The sequence below is a fragment of the Schistocerca piceifrons genome, chromosome 2 (assembly GCF_021461385.2).
Source record: "Schistocerca piceifrons isolate TAMUIC-IGC-003096 chromosome 2, iqSchPice1.1, whole genome shotgun sequence".
Taxonomy (NCBI): Eukaryota; Metazoa; Arthropoda; class Insecta; order Orthoptera; family Acrididae; genus Schistocerca; species Schistocerca piceifrons.
The window spans coordinates 488,831,938-488,850,063 of NC_060139.1; the positions used below are offsets into that span (position 1 = coordinate 488,831,938).

The window sequence follows — 18,126 nt, forward strand, 5'->3', positions numbered from 1 at the left end:
AAGTAATTGGTATAAAGAATGCTTTTTCCAAACTTTCTATAAAAGAAAGTCTGCTTTCAAGACATTGCTTTTGTTCAATTACTTTATTTATGTCTGAACGTTTCTAAAACTGAAGCCACTCGTCCGTGCTCTGCACTGCAGTCGTGTTCTGGCAACGTCGTTCTCTGTTCATTGGCTGACTGTGTTTTGTGACGTCAGATGCGCAGAACGAACCTAAACTTGGCCGCCGTCGTAAATGACGCCCACTTTAGCAGTAAAAGATTCATTTGTCTTAGAAAAGATGGAAGTTTCCAATTCGAAATGAGTAACACAGATAACGTGCTAAACAACAGGATGTTCAGTAGAAAAGCAGATAAAGTAGCCTAAAAGTGAATCTCAATGTTTTCCTCGCCTTTCCTTACCGTTGCTCAAATGTGTAACATTTCGATGACAATTTAGTTCTTAAATTCAAAAACACAATAAAAGTTCAAAATAAGTAATACAAAAAATTATAGTTAATTAGACATAAATTAAATGGAAAACAATTAATTCATAAAACGAAATAAAAAATGATCGGACTTAGTTACTACTCTAGTTTCCCCTTGAGTGGAATTTTTTGATACCCTTCAGTTTGCGGATATCTCGTTATTTCCAGAATTTTGCTTGCACAGAGTGGGAGACTCTTCTGCATTTGCAAAGCATGTACATTTTCCGCAAATATTATCACTACATAGCATTGTCTATATTCCTACGTACGAACAGCCCGCCAATTAGCCTGTAGTTTTGTAGCTCTAAATTTAGCTCAAATCTGTGCATGTTTTATCCAGGGTGGTCAGAAACAGTCTGAAAAGCTAGTAAGGGTGTTCAGGGGAGTTTGCTGAGAAATAATTGTTAATCCTTTCCTGTCCAAACTTTGAAAAACTGTACCAAAGGTTTTAATGTTTTGGGATAATAGTACCAAAGCAGCTAAAAACAGGTAATTGCCTTGTAAGACACATATTTGTTTTAATTTATGTACAAAGTGCAAGAGGGAGTTTTTAATCGCGCCAGGATACATTCATCGTATCCATTTGGGTTGTTTACTTGTTGCAATAGTTATACCCGTCTACATTACCCAAAATAATACCAGACCAGATTACGAGCATCAAGACACATAATAACGCCCCTTCATGCCAGCAGAGTACGTAAATTCTTATGACAAAATGAACAACTCAGCAGTACAACACACTCATTTTTTTCTGTCCTCTTTGGTTATAGATATGAACTGTCACATCCAATGAGTTTCCTGTGATTCGGCACAAGTACACAGGCATTTGAAGAGGATGGCACATCATGAATTCGACTCCACGCTGTCTTATGACCGCAGAGAGTGGAAGGGACATTGAAGCCGCGCCATGTAAGAAGGGAGAAAAGAATTGTTGTGGTTAGCATTGAACTCAGCCAATCGGGTCGTCACGTGCGCAAATTCAAGCAGTCTATCAGGGGTGGTGTCGCCATACGTGTTCTTCGTTTGACTTTCAATTTATCACTTCCGGAAAAGGTACATTTTAACGGGTAATGAGCACATAAAGTGCTAACTCACGGACTCACAGATGTCTGTGCCTCACCGCATTTTAACGCGTGCAAGTGCATGAATCTGCGCTCACAACGACCTGGTTGGCTAACTTCAATGATAAATAACTCGGAAACAACGCAATGTATCGATTTTTTTTCACAACACTTATTTCTCAGCACAATCTCCCCTCCAACACCTTTATAAGCTTTTCATACTGTTTGTGACCACCATATTATTATCTTTTTGTGTGCTACTTATGTACGTTACATTTATTATTATAAATGCCATTAAACCTCCGGTCATTATCTGACTCGACAAAAACTTGAGTCATCACAATCCTTTGCAGTTAAATATGTAACCCACTAATGTATTTATATTCCCAAAATAGCGTTTATTAACTTGTATTCATGCATCTTTAACTGGTCATGGTCACTCATGTGACGTCACAGCACAACACTGACTCCTTCCCTATCAACACCTCTCCCTCCCTCCCTCCCTCCCTCACCTCTCCCCGCACTGTCAACATACCTCGCACCTAAGCCTGTGTCATAGTCGTTAATGTCTTGTGAACGTTCCTAGACATGTCATTTGTTACAAAGTTTAGCACACAGCGACACCGTTTACACCATGCTGTTATTTGAAATTAGATATTGTATTAACTTTAATAGCTAGTTCGGAGTGTGTGGCAATTCACAAGCGCACAATCCATGTTGATACATCATTTTCGTCAGCTGCATGAAACAGAAATTACTTTCCATGCACAATTATAGCCTGTCGGTAAACTCATGAGCGAGCAGCCGAGTTCTCCCACTCTGCCTACCCAGATGCGTCACAAAGTGGTTCTACAGGCTGTACAGGTTGTTGGGCAAAGTTATCTCGGCCCTTCCGCGGGGTCGCTTTAAATCAGTTGCAACGCAGTATGCAGATAGGTCCGAGTAGCATCCATTTTTAGGTGTAAGAGTTAACACTATACCTAACACTGAAGACGATCGCCTTCTTCTGAAACGCACCTTTATAGAGTAAAATGCGTTAACGTGGGAATATAAGTCGTAAATCAGGATTCATACATCTTCTACAAAATCAGAACAGAATGCGTGTTCATCTGAATGTGTGGTAGTTTACGATCTTCCCCTAAACTGGTGCATATATTCCAGCGGGATTTTCAGCACAATATAGCGCAGTTATTCCCTAGAGTTAAAGCCTTATTCCTTCGTTTTGTTTCCGCTAAGAGATAAAACCTTCTTTGACGGGCTGAGTTGAAGCGCAACTATTCTTAGTACAAGAGGAGTGTTCAAAAAGTAACGGGGAAATGGTCATTTCGCGTGTTGTATTAGACCTATTCACATGGCTTTTTTGTCATTGTGTTGGTAAGCACGCCTGAAAAATGTGTGTACAATGTTATGCATGTATGATATTTAGTCGATTGTCAGCTGTCAAAAAAGTAACATGTTTTGATAGTAGCGGCGATTATTTACATTGTATAAAAATCTTTATATAAGAGGGGGGTTAAGTGCATCGAACTTTTATAAATGTTATATAACTTCTGTGAGGCTCTTATGACTGAAAAGAGGGTTTACGACTGACAGAAGCATTTCGAAGAAGGTCGTAAAGGCGTCCTAGATGAGGAGTGCCCTAGATAACCAGCACATCGATCGATGAAATCGTCGAAAAAGTGCAAGAACTGACTATGAGCTATCGCCAAATCACAATCAGAGTTGTCGCTGATGATGTTGCCTTATCAACTGGCTCATGCCATGAAATTATTTCTCGTGTTTCGGCTAAATTTGTTCCGAAATTGTTGAATTTTGAAACGAAAGCAGCAAGTTGCTCAGGAGTCGCTAGATGAAGACAAAAACGATACGGACCTACTGAAACGAGTCACAACAGGTGAAGAAAAAAGAGCTGACTAATATAGTGTTGAAACTGAGGCCTAGTCGTCCCAGAGGAGGCATTCTGCATCGCCAAAACCGAAAACAGTTTCACAATTGCGGTCAAATGGAAGGGTTACGCTCTGTGTGTTCTTCGATTTGAACAGTGTACTGCTCCATGAGTTCTTGTCAAGAGGTAAAACGATACACACAAGTTTCGTCGACATAAAAGAACTTCCTGCCTTCCTGTCTTCGTCTCCGTCAGTCGATTACATCAATTGTCTCCTCCAGAATCTTTCCTTCACTTACAGATATCTTCCAGAAATAACGCATTTCACGCAGTTTCTTGTGCAAAACATGTTTCTGCTCAGGCAAACTGGTCTTTTATTTTACAGCAATCAATAACTTGCTTAATGTCGGCATTATTTTTGAATTTATGTGGTAGTCATCCACCGTTTGTCGAAATACCTACTTTGTAAAGTTTTCCACGACCATGAGTTTCCTTCCAAAATTTTAGCGATCTTTCTTGGCTATTCCACTAAACAATGTTCTTTATTTTGGCGTTCTTCTCTAAATCCTCCTATTGTATCACTTCTGGGTTTTGTATAAATTGCAGTCATTTGATTCGGACTGGTAAAATTATCCAACAAATCTGTCTGTGTCGATTCTTTAGTATAAGTTATAATTTCGTTAGAGACGACCGAACGCTCTTTACTCCCCAAATATCTCTTCTTCGTATTGTGCACAGTTTCTTGCGATGTAGTACGCTTTTAGATCACTTCTGAAAAACTACGTACGTTACTAAATACACGAACTCAACTGATTGACGCGGATAATTAATATCACTCGAAGAAAATCGACGTATATCAATACGGTGTACTTCACTCTTACACAGGAACCGGCAACTGATTTTTGGTGTGCCTGTAGGGCAGTTGCACGTCTGTTCCGGCAAAGACCACTTCGCCCAACAAGAGCGCCGCGCTCTCAGAAATTTGCCGACAGACAAATAATAACAGCATAATCTTCAGTGTTAAGCAAACTCTCCGAACTAGTTAGCAGTGGTAATAAAGTACTTGTTGTAAGTAACAGCTTGTCGGAAAAAAATGTCGTTCTCTAAGTTCATCGATGCTGTCGTGCCCGCACAGAAGCAGTCATTTCAATAAGGTTAAGGTCTCAGTATTCTTCGTTAATATAAACGGGGTTCAGTATGTAACGCAACACATTTTTTCTGGAAGAATGTTGGTTTTTTTTTCAGGACTCCAGCACACCATATCATTCCCCACTCTTTTGACTGCAAATTCGTGTTTTTCAACATAAACTCCATTCAATGCGACGGCCTCACGCCACCTTACTGGGAGGGCCTGTATTCCTGCATGACACCATAATACTGGTCGACGTCGGAACCATCGTCTTCCGGCATGAATAACGTCACCATCAACCACGTATTGCTTGCGGTGGAGGTCGTCTTGCATTGGACCAAACAGATGAAAATGGGAAGGCGTGAGATCCGGGCTGTAAGGTGGATGAGGAAGAACAGTCCAATGAAGGTTGAGAACACCTCTCGGTTTCGCAGACTTGTGTGAGGCCTTGCGTTGTCATGGAGAAGGAGAAATTCGTTTGCACTTTTGTGGCGACTAACACGCTGAAGTCGTTTCTTCAATTTCTTGAGTGTAGCGCGACACAGTTCAGAGTTGATCGTTGCACCATGAGGGAGAACATAAAACAAAATACTCCCTTCAGAGTCCCAGAAGACCGTCGACACGACTTTACCGGGTGGGATGCAGCTTTTAACATTTTCTTCGGAGGAGAGGTAGTGTGGCACCAGTGCATGGTTTGCAGTTTTGGTTCCGGTTGTAACTGGTTAATACGTGTTTGTTCACCTGGGACGATGTTCGACAAAAGACTGTCAAGATAAGCCTCGCAGTTCAGCACATACGCTCCCCCGTTGCTCTTTATGGTTTTCTATTAGGCGGTGAGGAACCCAACAGACACATGCCTTTGAGTACTTCAATTGGTGGAAGATTGTGTCAGCACTACCAACAGAGACGTCCAGTTGCTCAGTGAAGTGTTTGATTGTGATCTGTCGATCACCTCGAATGAGAGCGTCCACATGTTCGAATATTGCAGGAGTCACAGCTGCATGTGGCCGGTCGTAAAGCAGGAAATCAGCCAGGCATGAGCGAGCTTACTGCGATGATGACAGACGCCTCGCCCAACGACTCCCCGTGCTTTCGTTCACTGCCTGGTCTCCATAGATATTCTACAGGAGTCTATGAATATCTGCAGTGCTCTGTTTTTCCGCCAGAGGAAACTCAATGACAGCTCTCAGCATGGAACCTACCTCCGTTACAGATGACATTTTGAGGGCTACATATAGCACCACCAGCTATCAAAACTTCATGAAACTATAGGGTCTGAAGCAGGAATATTGCAAGATGTCCCACATCAAATTACGCATTTTTCCAGCCGAAAGGGGCCGAGACAAAAATGTGTGTTGCATTGCTGAAAACCCTTCGTAGTGTGTTTCAGCCTGAGGGGATTCATGCGTTCTAGCTTCCAACTGGGGAGGGCTTCTGAAAACCACATGCTCAGGGGATCGTAAAGCATCACAGTCACACAGTGCTGACGCCCTCTTCCCCATTCCGTGTCAGTACTGAAGGGCAGGATTCGCCTGGAATGAGGGAGTGCGCGAGCGGATGAGCGTGGCGTCGCTCTGCGGCCGCGGACCTCCCTGACCGCCGCGGCTGCGGCGTATTTTCCGAGATTTATGGCGCTGTTAATATGGCAGCGGCCGCGCACGGGAAAAAGCACGAGATTAATGCCCCGCGTTTGTTATCAGCGAAACAATATCCGCCGCCGACCTGCGCCGGACTCCGCGCTCGCCTTGCCTCGGCCGCTACCTGCTTACAATTCACGTCACTCGCTCTCGTCCGCAGCGCCCACTGTGGAAGTATTCAGAACGCAGCCTGACTTGCCCTACCCCGACCTCGAAGTCTCGGTGTAGTAAGCGAATTAAAAACTAAAGTCACCTCTATAAGTTTCAGACAAGAAGGTTGCGCTTCTAAGTGTCATACGGATTACAGGATTGTTGAGAAAGTTGTCTGTGAGAAATCTATTAAAACGAAGGTGGTTTGAAAAGTTCTCGGAGCGGAATAGAAAAATGGTACTTACATCACTGAAAATATTTTTATTTTTCAATGTAGTCTACTTGTAGATTAATGCACTTGGTCCAACGATGTTCCAGTGCCCTGATCCCATGTCGGAAACGAGTTTCCTTCAGGGCAGCAAAATAGTTGTCAATTACGGCTATCAGTTCTTCGTCTGAAGTGAATCTTCGTCCACCAAGAAATATTTTCAGTTTTGGGAAGAGATGAAAGTCAGACGCAGCCATATCAGTTGAATAAGACGGGTGCGGGAACAATTCATATCTTAGTTCGGAGTAATTTTGCCATGGTGACGGCACATGTGTGCGAGCGCGCATTGTTTTAATGGAAGATGACTTTGTTCCTTGCTAAACCTGGCCTTTTTTCGCGTATCTTTTGTTGCAATTTGTCCAGGAGTTTAGAATAGTATTCTCCAGTAATTGTTTGCCCAGTGGGGAGATAACCTACAAACGGAACCCCCTTCCTATATCCCAGAACACTGATGCCACGACCTTTCCCACCGAAGGAATTGTCTTCGCTGTCTTTGGTGGCGGAGAATCTGCATGTTTCCACTGCTTTGTCTGTTGCTTTGTCTCTGGGGTATAGTAGTGCAACCAAGTTCCATCTGTGATCACAAAACGGCGCAAAAAATCGTGTTCGTTTCTCCTAATGTCCGATATGTCCATTCTCATTCGTTTTTGATCCAGCGTCAAGAGTCGCGGCACCCATATTGCACATAATTTTTCGTTTCTAATTCTTCAGTTAAAATGTGATGTACCCTTTCAGATGACATCTAGAAGCAAGAGCAATTTCACGCACTTTCAATTTGCCATCCTCTGTGACCATTTTGCGCACTTTTGCAATGATTTCTGGAGTAGTGACACATCATGGCCGACCCGGCGAAGATCATCATCTAAGCTCTCCCGACCAAATTTAAATTCATTTGTCCACTTGGCAACAGCTGAATATGAAGGAGCAGAGTCCCTCAGTGTAATCTGTAAATTGGCATGAATGTCCTTTACTTTCATATCTTTCTTTACAAAGTACTTACCACTGCTCAAATCTCAATTTTTTCCGTCTTCGCAAATTACTATGCGGGAATAACAACAGAGCCACGTTACCGCCACAGCTCTCTTCCAAGAGCACTGACGTGGCACGTGTTTACAGGAAACAGTCCAATAAATATCACGTGAACAACTCGTTGCACTAGCGCTGACCTCTCTTGGTGATTCAGAGAACTTTCCAAACTACCCTCGTATAAAATCCTCTACGTATTGCTGACGTAGGGATTGCGAGGAAAAGATTACGCTAATTACAGCTAGCACAGAGGCGTTTAATGGTTCATTCTTCCCGCGATCAATACGTGTATGGAACGGGAAGAAGCGCTAGTAGCTGGTACAGCTGCACGTACCCTCTTCCATGCTCCTCATAGTGATTTGTAGATCCAGATGTGAGCACAGATTAAAAAGTTATGTCTGCTAATTTATTACTGTCGTCAGAACGTTTGTGAACAGTTGTGCGCATTTCGTTTTGATGTGTCATTTTCAATAGTTTGTAACGAGATTGCTCATGAACATGAATTTGCATGTGGCAGTGCGCTGTCCGTTGATGAGCCATTGGAAAAAGCAGTTTTGAGGCTATTTTTCTCTTCATTGTCATCGCCATGGTGAACTTCCCTCAGTGTCCAGAATACAGGGTGTCCATTTTATCTTGAGCAACCAAAATAACTTTTTGTTCAGAAACAAAATAAAAAATGTGTCAGGTAAATCTTGTTTGCCGGCCGCAGTGGCCGAGCTATTCTAGGTGCTTCAGTCCAGAACCGCGCTGCTGTTACGGTCACAAGTTCGAATCCTGCCTTGGGCATGGTAGTAGTTGTAAGTCTAGGGGACTGTTCCTCTCAGATGTTCAGTCCACTAGTGCTTGGGCCATCTGAATCTAAATCTTGTTTACCTGCTTGGGTGCGCGGGACATTAACCAAAAAGATTACCTTTTTTGAATATTTGTTTGTTGAGAGAACATGAGCAACAGTACTTTTTTTAACAGCATCTTAAATATTTTATTCAGTAATACACTACCTCTCCTCAAGACCTGTTCCAAAAAGCATCACAGTGTGCTATTCATGCAAATATGACCTTATTGAAAACTTAACACAGGACTGACGGTTTCTCATGTACTAACACACGGTGATGACACCGCGGACACTGTAAGTCGTCTGTTCGCTGCAGTTGATATTAACAAATGGAAAGGCAATGAAAATGGACTCCGGCCATTCAATCCACCGTCTACAGTTCAAGTTGTGCCACTGGTAGAAATTTGAAGGATTTGATCGAGAGAACCGATTTAACTAGATGTACAGTGGTGTGCAAAACTTAAGGACGAACGTAATTGTCGCATGATGTCTACTGCAAGCAACATAGCTCGATGAAACTTGGACCATAGATAGAACTGGTACAGTATACTACAGAAGGTAACTAAAAGAAATACGCAACGAAACGAACAGAAATGACACTTTTATTCAAAGACACTGAAATCACTTCAATTCATGAGGGTCTCCTAGACATTACAAATAGGGTGAGATAGTCCTTAATACGATGTATGACCACCATACGGCAATGTGTGCTCTAAACGTGCTGCTATGCTGGTCACAAGATTGGTAAGGAGTTCTTGTGGTGGGGAGTTCCATTCCTACACCAGCGCTGTCGACAACCACTGGCTGGTCATCGGTGCATGTGGAAGTGCTCCAATACATCTCTGCAAAGAATCTAACACATGTGCGATGCGATTTAAATCAGCGGAACGGCCATGCCAACCCATTCCCCAAATATTCTGTCGTTCAAAGCGCTCCTCCACTTCCGCCGGATGTGCCCTTAAAAGACTCACGTGGGAAGTAGCACAGTGTCACAATAGTTTTGACCGGCAAATATACCATTTTCAAACATCTGGAGGTCAGTACGCCCATGCAACATTGTGCCTCCCCACATCATAACACATGGTCTGCCAAAATGGTCATGTTCAACAGTGCTCCTGGGTGCATTACGAGTTCCCACATCTGGACATATGAAAGAATGCCTCTCATTGAAGGAGCTCCTTGAGAAAGGCAGTTTTCTGCGAATGGAGTGGCCTGCCCACTCTCCCGACTTAAATCCCATAGAGCACGTGTCGGAAGTAATGGAGAGACGTACAGCAGCGCGTCCACAGGCACCAGGCAGTTGTCAACTGCGCTGATGGAGTACTGGAACGCCGTACCACAAGAACTCTGTACAGCCTTGTGGCCAACATGGGAAAACGTTACAGAGCATGAATTGCCGTCCATGGTGATCATACACTTTATTAAGAACCATGTCGCACCTTCTCTAATATTTCGGGAACCACCATAACACGCAGTGACCTCGTGTAATTATTGTCCTTAAATGAAAGTATCACTTTTGGACGTCTCATTGCATATTTCTTTTATTAACTTGTATATATATTACCAGTTCTTTCTATCTGTGGTCCAAATCTCATCAAGCTATGTTATTTGGCAGTGAAACATCACGCGAAAGTTACTTTCGTGCTTGAGATTCGCATTCCAGTATACTGAAGTCAAAATGGATTCTGTATGGATTCTGTTGTTTCTGTGAAAACTGAAAAGCTTGCACGTTGTATACGTACCATGGTTTTTAAACCAACATTTTTTCTTCAATATTGATATTTAGAAGCAGCAGTTCTCTTGAGACTGTGAACGTGAGTAAGGTTGTTTTTGTTGTGGTGTTCAGTCCAGAGACTGGTTTAATGCAGCTCTCCATGCTACTCTATCCTGTGCAAGCTTCCTTCTTCACTTCCCAGTACTCACTGCAACCTACATCCTTCTGAATCTGCTTAGTGTATTCATTTCTTGGTCTCCCTCTACGATTTTTACCCTCCACGCTGCCCTCCAATATTAAATTGGTGATCCCTTGATGCCTCAGAACATCTCCCACCAACCGATCCCTTCTTATTGTCAAGTTGTGCCAGAAACTCCTCTTCTCCCCAATTCTATTCAATACCTCCTCATTACTTATGTGATCTACCCATCTAATCTTCAGCATTCTTCTGTAGCACCACATTTCGAAAGCTTCTATTCTTTTCTTGACCAAACCATTTATCGTCCATGTTTCACTTCCATACATGGCTACAGTCCATACAAATACTTTCTGAAACGACTTCCCGACACTTAAATCTATACTTGATGTTAACAAATTTCTCTTCTTCAGAAAAACTTTTCTTACCGCCAGTCTACATTTTGTATCCTCTCTACTTCGACCATCATCAGTTATTTTGCTCCCAAATAGCAAAACTCATCTACTACCTTAAGAGTCTCATTTCCTAATCTAATTCCCTCAGCATCACCCGACTTAATTCGATTACATTCCATTATCCTCGTTTTGCTTTTGTTGATGTACATCTTATATCCTCCTTTCAAGACACTGTCCATTCCGTTCAACTGCTCTTCCAATTCCTTTGCTGTCTGACAGAATTACAATGTCATCGGCAAACCTCAAAGTTTTTATTTCTTCTCCATGGATTTTAATACCTACTCCAAATTTTTCTTTTGTTTCCTTTACTGCTTGTTCAATATACAGATTGAGTAACATCGGGGATAGGCTACAACCCTGTCTCACTCCCTTCCCAACCACTGCTCCCCTTTCATGTCCCTCGACTCTTATAACTACCATCTGGTTTCTGTAGAAATTGTAAATATTCTTTCGATCCCTGAATTTTACCCCTGCCACCTTTAAAATTTGAAAGAGAGTATTCCAGTCAACATTGTCAAAAGCTTTCTCTAAGTCTACAAATGCTAAAAACGTAGGTTTGCCTCTCCGTAATCTATTTTCTAAGACAAGTCTTAGGGTCAGTATTGCCTCACGTGTTCCAACATTTCTACGGAATCCAAACTGATCTTCACCGAGGTCGGCTTCTACCAGTTTTTCCATTTGACTGTAAAGAATTCGAATTAGTATTTTGCATCCGTGACTTATTAAACTGATAGCTCGGTAATTTTCACATCTGTCAACACCTGATTTCTTTGGGATTGGAATTATTATATTCTTCTTGAAGTCTGAGGGTGTTTCGCCTGTCTCATACATCTTGCTCACCAGATGGTAGAGTTTTGTCAGGACTGGCTCTCCCACGGCTGTCAGTAGTTCTAATGGAATGTTATCTACTCCCCGGGCCTTGTTTCGACTCTGGTCTTTCAGTGCTCTGTCAAAATCTTCACGCAGTGTCATATCTCCCATTTCATCTTCATCTACATCCTCTTCCCTGTCCATAATATTTTCCTCAAGTACACCGCCCTTGTATAGACCGTCTATAAACTCCTTCCACCTTTCTGCTTTCCTTTCTTTGCTTAGAACTGGGTCTCCATCTGACCTCTTGATATTCATATAAATTTGGCGCTAATGGTCTATGGCAGCAGAAGACAGATGCGAGTGCATTTGCTAAAGCACGACATCGCCTGCAGCGCCTCTCGTGGGCGTGTGACTTACATGTTGGGCGGGAGACGTCTGGGAAACAGAGATCCGGTCAGATGAGTCCCGATTCCAATTGGTAAGAGCTGGTGGCAGTGTTCGAGGGTTACGGAGACTCCATAAAGCCATGGATCCAAGTTGTCAACAAGGCACTGTGCAACCTGGTGGTGGCTCCGTAATGATGTGGGATGTGTTTAAATGGAATGGACTGGATCCACTGGTCCAATTAAGCCGATCATTGATTCGAAATGTCCACTGGTCCAATTAAGCCGATCATTGATTCGAAATGGGCATGTTCGGCTAATTGGACACCATTTGCAGGAGTTCGTATTCCCTAACAAATATGGAAGTTTATGGACGACATTGCTCTGTGTCACTTGGACACAGTTGTTTGCGATTCATTCGAAGAACATTGTGGACAATTCGAGCTAATGATTTGGCCATCCAGATCGACCAACATGATACAATCGAACATTTGTGGAACGTAATCGAGAGGTCAGTTCGTGCACAAAATCGTACACCGACAACGCTTTCGCAATTATAGACGGCTGTAGAGGCATCTTGGATCAATATTTCTACAGGAGATTTCCAGCGACTTGTCGAGTCCGTGTCACGTCGAGCTGCACCATGCCGGGAAAATGAAGTCCAACACGGTATTGGGAGGTATCGCATGACTTTTGTCACGTCAGTGTAATCCTTTCCGTACGAAATTATGAATATGAGGACGTGCTTAATAACAATATGAAACTGTTCACATTTCAAAATATTGCGAATTTATTTGAGGCGGGGAAACAAGTGGCACAGCAGAGAGTACGCGGAGGTCTGTCGGAAAGCTGCAGCTGCGCGTGCGTGTTGGCCCAGTGCGGGAGGCACGCAGCTGACAGATGACCGGGGCGGGGTGAGTCAGCGGCCAGGTGGCGGCGACGCGGCGCCACGTGACGTGACGTGCGCGACGTGCTGACGGACTGCCGCAGCCGCAGCCGCCTGCAGCTGACGCCGCGCCACCCACCCACGCTCTGGTCTGGTTCTGGTCGCGACACGCGGGACCATCGCCCTCTGTACCAATCTGGACACCCTCAGAGCATAAGCAACAGCGGCTGCTGAGTTGGCACTTTTTCTTCCACGTTCTTCCGGTAAAGAGGAGTCGGTATTGAGGGTATGGGGGATCCAGTATTAGAGGCAGTTTTCCGTACCTCTGGAAACTTGCGATCCTTCAGAATTTCAATGTTCATAGGGGAACTGGAAACAAACGAAGTATTTGTAGAAACTGTGAGACTGGAAACATACCGTTAGACTTTCGAAAGACTACCATCAACATAGTCCCGAAATAGCAACGGCAGCTAAGCGCGAGAATTATCGCACAATTAGCACAGATTAGTACTTGTTCCATACATCATGAATACGACACTTCGTTATGATGTGGAACGTGTCAGGTTAATAAAAGGTGTCTATACAAGGTATAACATTATTCAAAATATCACATGACACTCAATAATTATTTTTTTTGTGGAGGTTGGGAAATTACCCACTTACTATAACCAGAAATTCATCTAATGAGTAGAAGGGGTTGCCATTAAGAAATTCTTTTAATTTCCTTTTAAATGCTATATGGCTATCTTCAGACTTTTGATGCTATTAGGTAAGTGACCAAAGACTTTTGTGGCAGCATAATTTACCCCCTTCTGAGCCAAAGTCAGATTTAACCTTGAGTAGTGAAGATCATCCTTTCTCCTAGTGTTGTAGCCATGCACACTGCTATTACTTTTGAATTCGTTCGGATTGTTAATAACAAATTTCATAAGTGAATATATATATATATATATATATATATATATATATATATATATATATATATATATATATATTTGTGAGGCTACAGTGATGATTTCTAGCTCTTTAAATGAGTGCCTGCAGAATGATCTTGGATGAGCTCCAGCAATTATTCTGATTACACGCTTTTGTGCAATGAACACTCTTTTACTCAATGATGAGTTACCCCAGAATATGATGACATACGAAAGCAGAGAATGAAAATAAGCGTGGTAAGCTAATTTACTCAGATGTATATCGCCAAAATTTGCAATGACCCTAATAGCATAAGTAGCTGAACGCAAACGTTTCAGCAGATCCTCAGTGTGTTTTTTTCCAGTTCAACCCCTCCTCAATGCATACACCTAGAAATGTTGAATATTCTACCTTAGCTACCGATTTCTGATCTAAGTCTATATTTATTAATGGGGTCATTCCATTTACCGTGTGGAACTGTATATACTGTGTTTTGTTAAAGTTTAATGAGAGCCCATTTGCAGAGAACCACTTAATGATTTTCTGAAAAACATCGTTTACAATTTCACCAGTTAATTCTTGTCTGTCGGGTGTGATAGCTATACCTGTATTATCGACAAAAAGTACCAGCTTTGCATCTTCGTGAATATAGAATGGCAAGTCATTAATATATATTAAGAACAGCAGAGGACCCAAGACCGAACCTTGCGGCACCTGTGAATAACTCGTGCGTCCAATTTTTTGACAAGAAAACTTTTAAAAAAATCCATGTACCACGAAAGAATTATCCGAATGGGACGGAAATAGATAGATGTGATGTACATGTTCAGGTAAACAAATGGGTACAATTTCAGAAAACTTGAATGCTTTATTCTGGAGAAAGAGCTTCACAAATTGATCAAGTGAGCAACGAGTTGATACACCTCTCGCTTTTTTTGCAAACAGTTATTCGGCTTGCCACTGATAGAGTTGTTGGATGTCTCCTGAGGGATATCGTGCCAAATTCTGTCTAATGTCAAAATCCCGAGATGGTTGGAGGGCACTGCCCATACTGCTACAAACGTTCTCAATTGGGGAGAGACCCAGCGACCTTGCTGGCCGATATAGGGTTTGGCAAGCTTGAAGACAAGCAGTAGAACCTCTGGGCGGGCATTATCTTGCTGAAAAGTAAGCCCAGAATGGCTTTCCATGAAGGGCGACAAAACAGGTCGTATAATATCGTCGATGTACCGCTGTGTTGTAAGGGTGCAACGGATGACAACCGAGGGGGTCCTGCTATGGAAAGAAATGCGCCTCAGATCTTCACTCCTGGTTGCCTGGTCATATGCCGGGCGATAGTCTCCATACAGGTTTAAGGCCTCTCATTGACTGCCGTAGAGTTGTCTTTAGTGGTGAGTCCTGCTTAGAACTGAGCCCTGATGACCAGTTAAGATGTGTCTGGATATACCTCGGATAGCAGTGGAATCCCAACCTGATTGTCGCCCGCCATACAACCCGACAATCAGAAGTGATGGTCTGGTGTTCCATTTCTTTCCATAGCAGGGCCTCTGGTTGGTAACTGTGGCAGCCTTATAGCATAGCGGTTCGTCGAAGATATTCTACGCCCCGTTCTGTTGCTCTTCGTAGCAGGCCATTCTGGGCTTACATTTCAGCAAGATAATACCGTTCCGCAAACGGTGAGAGTTCCTACTACCAGTCTTCGAGCTTGCCAAAACCTACCTCGCCAGCAAGGCCGCCGAATATCACTCAAATTGAGAACATTTGATGTGTTATGGGCAGAGTTCTCCAACCAGCTCTGGATTTTTACGATCAAACGCGTCAGTTCGACAGAATTTGGCACGAAATCCCTCACGAGGACATCCAACAACTCTGTCGATCAATACCAAGCCAATAACCGCTTGTGTAAGGGCCGGAGGTAGACCAACGGACTACTGACATTCTTAATTTGTGAATCCCTTTCTCTTAAATAAAGGCAACGGCTTTGTCGCAGTGGATACACCGGTTCCCGTCAGATTACTGAAGTTAAGCGCTGTCGGGTGTGGCCGGCACTCGGATGGGTGACCAACCGGACCACCATGCGCTGTTGCCATTTTTCAGGGTGCACTCAGGGAGCTACTCGACCGAATAGTAATGGCTCCGGTCAAAGAAAACCATCATAACGACCTGCAGAGCTGTGTGCTGACCACAAGCCCCTCCTATCCGCATCCTCAGTTGAGGATGACACGGCGGTCGGATGGTCCCAATGGGCCACTTGTGGCCTGAAGACGGAGTCTTCTGCTGAATAAGTCATCAATTTTTCCTGTAATTGGCATCATTTCTTTGTCTGTACATGTAATTAACATCTACTGATTTGCAACCCATTCAGGTGCGCCACTTACTTCCATTATTTTTTTTAATTTTTTCCCTTAAAGTCTATACAGCAGAATGGGAATGGAAATATCTTTTACATGATGAAAAATTTAGTTTTACGAAAGATACGACACCAAAGAGGCATTTATGAAGTTGCACTTCACCGTGGAGGCAAGATTCAAGAAAATTCAAGGCACTTTCTTAAGAACTGTAGACCTACAAAAAGCGTTCGATGACGTAAAATGATGTAACATGTTCGAAATTCTCGCAAAAATAGAGGATAGTTGTAGGGAAGAACGCGTAATGGGCAATATGTACAAGAAGCAAGAGATATTAATCAGGGGAAAGCCGAGAACGAACAGCTCGGATTAAAAAGGGTGAAAGACGGAGACGCGGTCTTTCGTCCCTAGTCTTCATTCAGTACATCGAAGGAGCAGTGTTTCAAATAAAAGATATGCTCACAAATGGGATTAAAATCAGGTTGAAAGGATATCAATGATAAGATTCGCTGATGACATTGCTGTCCTCAGTGAAACTGAAGAAGAATGGCAGGTCCTGTTGAATGGAATGAGAAGTATAATGAGTACAGATTATGGATTGGGAAAACAGAAAAAAACATGAAAGTAATCAGAAGTAGCAGAAAATAAATTAACGAGAAACTTAACATAAAATTCGCCGCCACGAAGTAATCGAAGCGAAGGAAAAGTAACACATGTTAGACGAAGAAAGGAAGACATAAAGAGCAGACTAGCGCTAGACAATGCGATCAATCCTAGCTGAATGTGGGCTGCTAGTATTAAAGACAAAACTTAATCTGACGAAGAAATTTCGGAGAAAGTACATTCGGAACACACCATGGAATGGAAGTGGATAATGGATTGTTGGAAACTCGGAAGAGCATCGAAGCTCTGGTGACGTGCTGCAATAGGAGGAAATTAAAAATAAGGTGGACTGGTAGAATAAGAAATGAGGAAGTTCTTCGCGCAGTCACCTTTGAAAAGAACACGTAGAAACACTGGATAGAAGAAGGGACGGAATGATAGAACATGTATTACATCTGGAAATAGCTTCCATGCTACTGGAGTGAACTACAGTGATAAAGCATTCATGTTGCCTTCTCAGCGACGTGATTCAGGGTGGCGCGAGACCGCCGTGACGTCATCAGACCTTTTACTGGCCAAATGGGTGACGGACGTCCACAGATTGTCAAAACAAAGTCACAGCTTATTTATCACTGGCAGATCATCGTAACTAAACAAGATAGGCACTCCATTTCGGAAATCTCGACAGAAAACGGTGTAAAGGGCCCGTCATGCCAACTGTTAAACGCTTATGTACAAGTAACATACTCAACGGATGAACGAATTGGGTATCTACGATTGTGCTAAAATACGGATGGGCCAAAGAGCAACAAGCCAAACGTTTTAGTGTCGAAAAAGAATGATAAAAGAGCAGTATTACACTAGCGAATCATCTCCTCATTGTGGGGTACAGAGACAACTGACTTCAAACAAGCGGTAACAGATCCTGGGCGTTGTAACACCTCCACCGTTACGCCCAAAATTTAGGAAAATAATGGTGCAGAGCGTAGATGGGGTCAAAATGTATCGAAAATATAAGTGCGGTTTGAAGGCGGTAAGTGGTTTTTTGATAGGGGAAACAAATACCTGAGATTAAATATGAGCCCCAAGTCCTATCGTCTTCCTAGCGCACTTGTGATCCCGACAACAAGTATATCGTTTGAAAAGAGACCAAGAGCGGATGTGACAAGAATGGGGTATGATATTGATTGTGTCCTCCTCAAAGGAAGCCAGAAAATTTAAACCTGCTAGATCGGATGTGGATTTGAATTCAGACGCTGTCCGCCTATGAGGTAATGAATATTATAATCAGTGTTCCTAGCCTGTTACCTTTTCGCCCTCCTGAAACTGGACACACATAGAGTTTAAGACCCAACCCAT

The 18,126-nt window shown here is 42.9% G+C and overlaps 1 protein-coding gene across 1 annotated transcript in view; it reads left to right on the forward strand.

Moving 5' to 3' along the window:
* The window catches only part of LOC124775509 (histone-lysine N-methyltransferase SETD1B), a 1,200,073-nt gene that overhangs the window by 205,608 nt on the left and 976,339 nt on the right, over positions 1-18,126 (forward strand). The window lies entirely within an intron of this gene.